This window comes from Lactuca serriola, chromosome 7 (assembly GCF_051521515.1).
Source record: "Lactuca serriola cultivar US96UC23 chromosome 7, Lser_US96UC23_V15, whole genome shotgun sequence".
In the NCBI taxonomy this organism is placed as follows: domain Eukaryota; kingdom Viridiplantae; phylum Streptophyta; class Magnoliopsida; order Asterales; family Asteraceae; genus Lactuca; species Lactuca serriola.
Window position 1 is genome coordinate 46267386 of NC_136414.1, and position 8503 is coordinate 46275888.

General features: G+C 39.4%; 1 non-coding gene across 1 annotated transcript; it reads right to left on the reverse strand.

Annotated features, from left to right (window-relative positions):
* Window positions 1–574: 574 nt before the first annotated feature.
* Window positions 575–681, reverse strand: LOC145065104 (small nucleolar RNA R71). Its single transcript, XR_013688255.1, has one exon. It is a non-coding gene; the product is annotated as a small nucleolar RNA R71 (small nucleolar RNA).
* Window positions 682–8503: the final 7822 nt, after the last annotated feature.

The following is an 8503-nucleotide window of genomic DNA, read 5'->3' on the forward strand; positions in this document are numbered from 1 at the left end:
ACTGCAAGAATTAAAGTCAGCATTTTCAAGAAAGTCGGGAAAGAAGACAGGAGAGTCAAGTTCATCCTCAAGGCACAAGAGTAATTTTGAACACTTGGATCAAATACCCGTCCAAACCGAATCTGAATACGATACCGAGCCCGAATTTGAAGAACATACGAGCGAACCCGAGACCGAGCCAAGGAACGAGATGGAAGCAATTGAAGAGATGTCCATGGGAGCTTACAAGAAGCAGATCCGAGAAGATGTGGGTCCCGGTTTAATCCAACCCGCAATATCTTCCACTATCACATTCGAGCTGAAGGGGCACATCTTGACTGCACTGAAGGATATCCCATTTTTTGGGAAAGATCATGAGGATGCTTTTAAGCATCTAGATGAAGTCAATGACATTGCGGATTACTTCAATGTCCCAAATGTCAACAGAAACACCGTCTTGCTTAGGATGCTTCCCATTACTTTCAAGGGAGCTGCTAATGAGTGGTTAAAATCACTTCCACTGGGTACAATCACCACTTGGGCTCAAATGCGTGAGCAATTCCTGGACTAGTTTTTCCCGCCATCCAAGATAGCTAAACTCAAGAAGGCAATAGCCAACTTTGAGCAACAGCCGGTGGAGTCATTATACGAAGCATGGGAGCGGTATAAGGGCTTGCTCAGAAATTGCCCTCAGCATGATCTAAATGTGCAACAAGAGATGTCAATCTTTTATGATGGGGTCAACGTTATGACAAGACAATTCCTTGACTCTCAAGGACCTTTGACAAAGAAAAATTCAAGGGAGGTTAAGGAGCTGATTGAAGAATTCGCGAAGCACTCTCGCGGATACCACAACCCTAGGCAAGATGGAATTAAAGGCGGTGGAGGAGCTCAAACTGAAGAAATAGCAGCCATGATGGCTATGCTAAATAATATGGACCGGAGGTTGACACAAATGGACCACTCAATTCATGCCATAAGAGTGGGTTGCGAGAGGTGTAGTGGTCCGCACTTGACCAAGGACTGCAATTTAGATGAGTTTGGGAACAGAAAAGCTCAAGTGTGCTACTCGAGTGGGGATAAGTTTGATGAAGACTGGAGGAAACCAAAGAAGGAGTGGCTGCCATATGAAGAGTATAAGAAGCAAAAAGAACAGAAGTATAGGCAAACAGGTCGAGGCTTCTATCAAAAGGAGCAACCACCAGCCGAGAAGAAACCCGATCTAGAGACCATGTTGATGAAGTTTATGGAAGCTTCGGAAAAGAGACACGATGCTACTGATACTGCTATTAATGAACAACAAACTTTAATAAAGAATCAGCAAGCCTCCATCAATAAACTTGAAGTATAACTTGGTCAACTAGCCACTCTGGCTCATGAGAAGTTGTCCCCAAAAAATCCCGAAACGAAGGCCCAATCTCATGTAATGGCCATAGATACTGAAGAAGAGGCCATCTCTGAGTTCTTAGAAGCCTTAGAAGATGAACAACAGCAGCCCGATCCAAAGTTGAAGAAGCCCAAGCTCGAAAATCAAGATGCTGCTGAATTTCAGAATTCACGACGTGAACCATATAAGTTCACGACGTGGGCCCATCATGAACAGAAAAATTTTATAGCTGGCTCGGTTCATCATCCGCCTTTGCCTTTTCCTTCCCGAGCTGCCCTTAGTTCACTGGAAAGAGAGCATATAGAGTTTGTTAAGCACGTGAAGGGTATCCCGATTAATACTCCTTTTGTCGAGTCCTTATCAAAAATTCCCGAGCATCCCGATTCTGGGGCTAGCATTAATTTGATGCCTTATTCATTTTATCAGAAGTTGGAAATTCAGAAGATGAAGGCTACAAGAATGACTATTCACATGGCGAACCGTTCAGTGACACAGCCCCGGGGCATTGTGGAGGATATTTTAGTAAAAATTGGAAATTTTGTTTTTCCAATAGATTTTGTAGTGTTGGATATGAAGGAAGACCCCGATGTTCCAATTATCCTTGGTCGTCCATTGCTTAACACTGCTGGATCTCTTGTTGATATTCGCGAGTCCAAGCTCACCTTGAGGGTGGGTGATGAAAAAGAAATTTTTGGGATAGAAGATGGCTTCCAAAGGAATCATGTTCAAGAAGAGGTGTTCACAATTGATGAAGACAATGAACTAGAAGAACTAGAAAAGCTTATGAAGGAAGAGATCAAGACAGTTCATCAAGTCAAAAGAACAAAACCAAGAGCATATGTTCCATATTTGGTTGAAGCCATTGCTTACAAGAGTCCACCTTCGCAGGTAAGCAAGGAAGATGAGATGACAAGTGATAAAGAGGAGGTTACTTCAAGGGTGACAAAGCCAGTACTGAAAGAGGAGAAGGATGCTATGGAGTGCATGGAAGAAACTAAAGTCACAAACGCAAGCTTGATGAAGAAGAGGTCAAAGTTAAAAAGGAGAATTCGAAGAAGGCGTACAAAAGACGAGTTCAAGCTTACAAGAGGCGTTTCAAGGAACAAAAGATCCTAGTGGTGGATTCTTCAGACGGTTCAACGTAGGAGGCACGGAGTCCAGCTCAAGACTCCAAGAAAAAGAAGCGCTTCTCGGGAGGCAACCCGAGTTTGGTTTGCATTTTTTTTCTTTTCTTTTTGCATTTTAGTCTTAAAAACATAGATCATATCATCCAACTCAATTATAACATAATTAAACACTGAATGTGGGGACCCTAAAATGGAAGTAGAAATAATTGAGAATTTAGTTGAAAGTCAAATTTGATTTAGTATGAATTTTTCATTCCAGACAAAACTCACGACGTGAATCGTGAATAAACCGGATAATAAGTCAATAATATAGTTTAGCCCATTTTATAAGTGGCCCAAGACCAATCCGTAAGTGCATGGCCCAAAATTTAGCCCAGACTGAACTCACGACGTGAATCCTTCAGGATTCACGATGTGAATTTTTGAAAACACGGGACCACAGAATAAAGCCCTAGAAACCAGTTGACCCTCCCTTTTTTTATTCCTCACGAAGTGAAACCGAGATCTGGTCTCCCCTTGGCCCCCATTGCTCCGATTTTGGCCGACAACTCCTCTATTTCTCTTTGTGCTTACGTAATACTTCCATCAAAGGTAATAATTCTTAATTTCTATGTTTAATTTTTGCTCTAATAGTTGAATTTAGGGCTAAGGTTTGTTCATATGTTAGAATGTATAAAATATGCCCTAAGAATCGTGAATTACCCTTGGAATGTAGTTGATTATTGGTTGAAAATGTCATAGGAGTAAACCCCCAGCACTATCATGGCCGATTTACACAGAAACCAGAACAGTTTTCGAACCTGACTACGAACTCACACCATGAATTTTTAGGAATTCACGACGTGAATTCTGGAGTGTGAAGTTTTCATATTCTTTTTATTTCTAAATTGTTGGGTTGTTGTTTTGGCTGTGTTTGTTCCTTGTTTTTGCAGAAATGGCACCTAGAAGAGACTTACCTCTTGGGATTGCAAGTTTACACCCATTTTACGAATTTCCAACCACTACACCCCGGGATGTTTACACGCGATGGAATACTTGGTTGGGATGGCTCTATAACTAGGAGTTTGTTGTGGCTCCCACTATTCAGTGGGCAAGGTTGAGGGAGATTGGCTTGGTTGATAGGATGTCCCAATACCTAACAAAAATCTTTTTGGGGGACGGATTTCAATTTACATGCAAGGGGTGGTTTAACATGTTTAACATCCAGGAGCGTGTTTATAAGGAACTTTGCGTGGAGTTTTTCTCCACGGTGACATTCCATAACAATGTCAGAGATCCCACTTTTCCCCGAGCTTTGGTCTTTCGTTTAGGCGGGGAGTATTGGGAGTGTAGTTTAGTGGAGTTTTCTCGCCGTATGGGGCTGTATGAAGCTCATGAGACCATCACTCATGAGTTTATTTTATTTTTGAGGGACGCCACGCAGGTGTATGCGGATGGGGTCTCGGGGCCGGAGTTTTGGAGCAACATTGCCGCTGGAGTGTTTAATTCCGGTGTATCTCCCGAGAGTAGCATTAAAAGCCCGATACACCGCCTCATCCATCGTTTAATCACTTTCTCCATTCATCACAAACGCCACGGTGATAAAGTTACTAAAAGTAACTTGTTCTTTTTATGGTGCATCTTACAACCGGGTGTTTGCTGCAATATTCCATATTTCTTGGCCCGGTATTTGGCGGATTATGCGACAAGTGCTCGTCCTGGAAGCCCCATTTGTGGAGGGCATTTCGTTACACGATTGGCCCCGATCTTATGGCCTCCTTGTTCTTGACATCACTCGTTCTCTAACATGTATTGAAGGGAATGAGTTTAGTATGGGGTATTTGGAAACAATGAGGGTGGTCAAAAACTATGGGACACATTGGGGAATTGTTCGAGATGATGATGATGATGAGGAGGAGGAGGAGGAGGAGCCGGCCAACCAACCTGAACCACAACCACGGCCGAGGCGCGGGAATGTGAGAGGACGGGGAGAACGCAGGCAGCCAATACATCCACCCGCATCCATGGTAGGAGCACCTTTTGGGAGTGACATGGCTGGTTATTTTGACCAGTTATCTTTGAGTGTCAATTGGATTGGAGGTACTATGGAGAATGTTGTCTGACACCTTGGAGTGGAGAAGCCGCCTCATTTGGGGTATCATTACCCGATTTGCTCGAGATGGACGGAGTATGGCGGACATGGAGGTGACGAAGCGGGCACGAGCGAAGCGAACGATGCGGAGGAGGATGATTGATTGTTTGTTTATTTTTATTTTGTTTGGTTTGTTTTAGTTTGTTTTTATTGTGTTTTGTTGGGATTATAAGAACTATTAATATATTATGTTACTTTTATTCTTCTTTGGTGGTTATTTCTCAGAAATTGCTAGGAGCGCCTAAATAGGATGTCAAGATATAAGTGCGTACGTCTTTAGCCGGGAGTGTTTAAAGTCGAGAGTCGAGACCCATATTTTAAAATAAGTGTGGGGTGAGTCAAGAGAGTGGATAGTCAGTGAAAGAGTCAAAACTGGTGAATTTAGAAGAGTCTTAATACATTAAGACATTGGGTTGAATTGTGCACATTAAAAGAAGATTTGGCTAAATGTTTTTCTGTTCGCCCAGTTTTCACGACGTGAACTATTGTTACTCACGTCGTGAGTCAGTTCTCAGGGGTTCCTAGAACACGCGTGATTGTGACTTCACGTCGTGACTTTTCTTATCTCACGTCGTGAATTGGTGTTCTTCACAAGATCAAGGCCCTTAATATATTATTATTCCATGGGTTGATACCATTCTTCTTGTCATTATTCTGGAGATTATTTTAGCTCATTTTCACTACTATACAATGTGGCGTATGCTTTCCCACATTGTTCGTTCTATTTTGAAGATTTCCACCACATTTTTAGAAGATTGAAGGCTCGATTTAATGTTTTGCCGGTACATTCCTTATCTCGTGAGTTCAAGATCCAAGTTTCTATTTCTCAGAGTCCATATTCAAGATGCACGTTTTCCACACTTTTAGAGATGTTTATGCCACTATCCCAGGGGAGTCTGTTCCTTTTCTCCCTTTTTCTTAATTTTGATTTATTCTATGCATACAATGAAGGCGTTGTATGAAATAAGTGTGGGGTAGGGGTAGAAAAAGTAAATTACTAGAAAATTTGAAAATTGAAATCTTTAATAATTAAATCTAGTAATAATAATTTGAACTGTAGTCGCTGGTGTTATATGGGATGATCCGATAAAAGTTCAAATGTTTAGTTGACCAATACACGTTAGAGTGCATTTGTGGCCTCCCTTATTTTAGTGAAATCATGGAACAAAAACATAACTCTGCTTGGTTTGAGGGATGCAATATGTTTAGCAGCCTAAACCTGAAATGTATCCAGGAAAGCTATGTCTAAACCAATAAAGGTTGAAGTTGAGTGCCCCTGCTTAAGCATGTAGGTTTTGAGTGAAAAAAAAAAGTGAGGTACATGTAAAAAAAATTAAAAAAAAAAAAAAGAGAGAGAGAGAGAGAGAGAGAGAGAGAGAGAGAATTGCAAGAAAAGTTTGAAGAATTTTGGAGCAACTAAAGTGAAGATCAAAAGATCAAAATTCCGAAGAAATTCAAAAAGCTGAAGATACCAGAAATCAAATCAAACAAGGTGGTGAATTCAAAGAAATCAAAGATTAAATTATCAAGGAAGTGAAGAATTCAAAAGAGCTCCATAGTGGTATCATAAATTGTAATTATAGATTATGTACGCTTTGGTTGCTCAACCAAAAATACTTTGAGGCTAAGTGAGATTTATGCGGATGGATTCAGAGGGTTGCATAAAATGAGCATTGTTCGAAAGAAGTGGGCGAGTGTTTATGAAGATTGTGAGTATTTAAAGTATGGGGGGGTACTTTAGGAAAATTTTAGACACAAATGCATGCGTTGAGGTCTTGGCATAATGGCTGGGCTGGAATCGGATTGTTCTATATGATGTTAGTAATAAAGGGTTAAGTTTAAATTTGCTTGAGGGCAAGCAAATCCTAAGTGTGGGGTATTTTGATATTGCCATATTTATACCTATTTTTAGGCAATATTTAAGTACATTTTTATTAATAAGTTGGTAATTTGTTTAGAATAATGGTACTTATAAGCTTAAATGTTATTTGCAGCCAAAAAGAAGACATTTTGAAGAAAAAGGACAAAAAACGTTAAAGGAAGAAACTTTGGGAGTTAAAAGATTAAAGGACAAGAAAATCAGGAAAAAGCGTCTTCACGTCGTGAGAACTGGAAGATTCACGACGTGAGAATAAGTTCTAGAAGATATGTATGCGGGTGAAGGAATCCTTGACGGGCACGGTTATCTGGAACTCACAACGTGAATATCTTATTATTCACGACGTGAATTATTAAAATCAGCAACTATATATATCCTTAACCATTACGGATTGGCGAGACTTTTGGCTAGAGAAAGGGATTCCATAAGGCGATTTTGAGCAGAAGAAAAGTCCTGGAAAGAGGTTTTCAACACCAAAAGAGTGAAGGTCCATAATTTAGTTTACTTATTTGTTACTTAGGAACATGTTTCATTATACTTTGATTTGTGTTAGTGTGTTAGTTGCTATTATGAGCAGCTGAATCTAGCTACTCTTGTTTAGCTAGATGAAGCTTCCAACTTATGAATAGCTTAATTTTTATGGATTTATTTAGTTGGTGAATTGCTTGTGTTGGATTTATAGTTCCCTAGAATGCTTGTGTTTGTTTCTCTAGTTGCTTGATTTCATGTTCTGTGTAGCTTAGTGACCATTAACTGCATGAACTTGTTTACCTAATGATTTAGTGAACATTAAATTGTTAGAGCTAGGATTGACCAATCTTAGTTAGTAATTAGAGTAAATAAACTTAGTTGTGTTAGAGAACGTGGATTGTGGCTATAATTGTGTTTACATAATAAATCTTACATAGCATATTCATATTCATAATTGGTCCTGTGTTTAATTATGTGTGACCATACATAATTTGACATGAATTAATTAATTATTGGTAAAGTTAGAATTAAATTACTAATACAATTAAAACCAACTTGATAATCCATAATTATTAGCTAGCCATAAGGACGAAGTGGATTCGAACTAGACAAGAGTGTTTTTTACTTATTGATTGAATTTGAGTTAAGTTTGTCTGATCTTGTAAAATCAGATAAAACCCTTTCTAAACTTGTTAATAATTAGGTTAATTTGATAGCAAGTAGATTAATTAGTAACACCGTTCCCTGTGATCGACACCCGACTTACCCAAGCTATATTGTAATCTGAATAGGTACACTGCCTATAAGTCCATAGTTAGTTTAAGTTTGTTAGGTTATAAATATTAAAATTAGTGGGTACTTTCGTGCACATCAACACCCCAAGATCATAGGGAACTCAAGGACTTGCAATACGAAATTTATCCTAAGTTGAAAGACTTTAAAAGGTCAAAACTAAACCTAAGGATCATCTGGTTTTATCTATCTTTGTTTCTTGACAACTATTTTCCTACGTTATAACTAAAGGTTTGTCTCTTTAAGAATCCTGACTGTTTTAAAAGTAGATGACTAACCATCTCAGATTATTAAGATCCTAAGAGTTCTTGTAAAACGTAAACTCTTTAGGATCCTAATCATTTAGGGATCCTCGGAAGACCTGCTACTACCACCACATAAATCATGCAAAGAGATATAAACAACCATGTCGTCAAATAAAAGGGTTTGTCCACCAACCCCACAAAAAAAAGTAAAATTGTCATACAACCCCGAGAAATATTTAAATTGTTTTTCAAACCAAATCTAAACTACGACCTTATTTCAGTCACCTAGAACCTTCTCTACTTCATTCTCCTCTCCTCCCACATTCAGTTACCTTGTAGGATCCTAACTGGTGTTAACAGACTTACCAGTTAATTTGCCTAGGGCTTCACGCCAGCCGGAAACATTCCAGGATCCCACAATAGCCACGCCCTCTGCAAGTTTGATCTTAGTTTCGCAAACAGCCACAACAATGCTACCCTTTACCTTAGCAA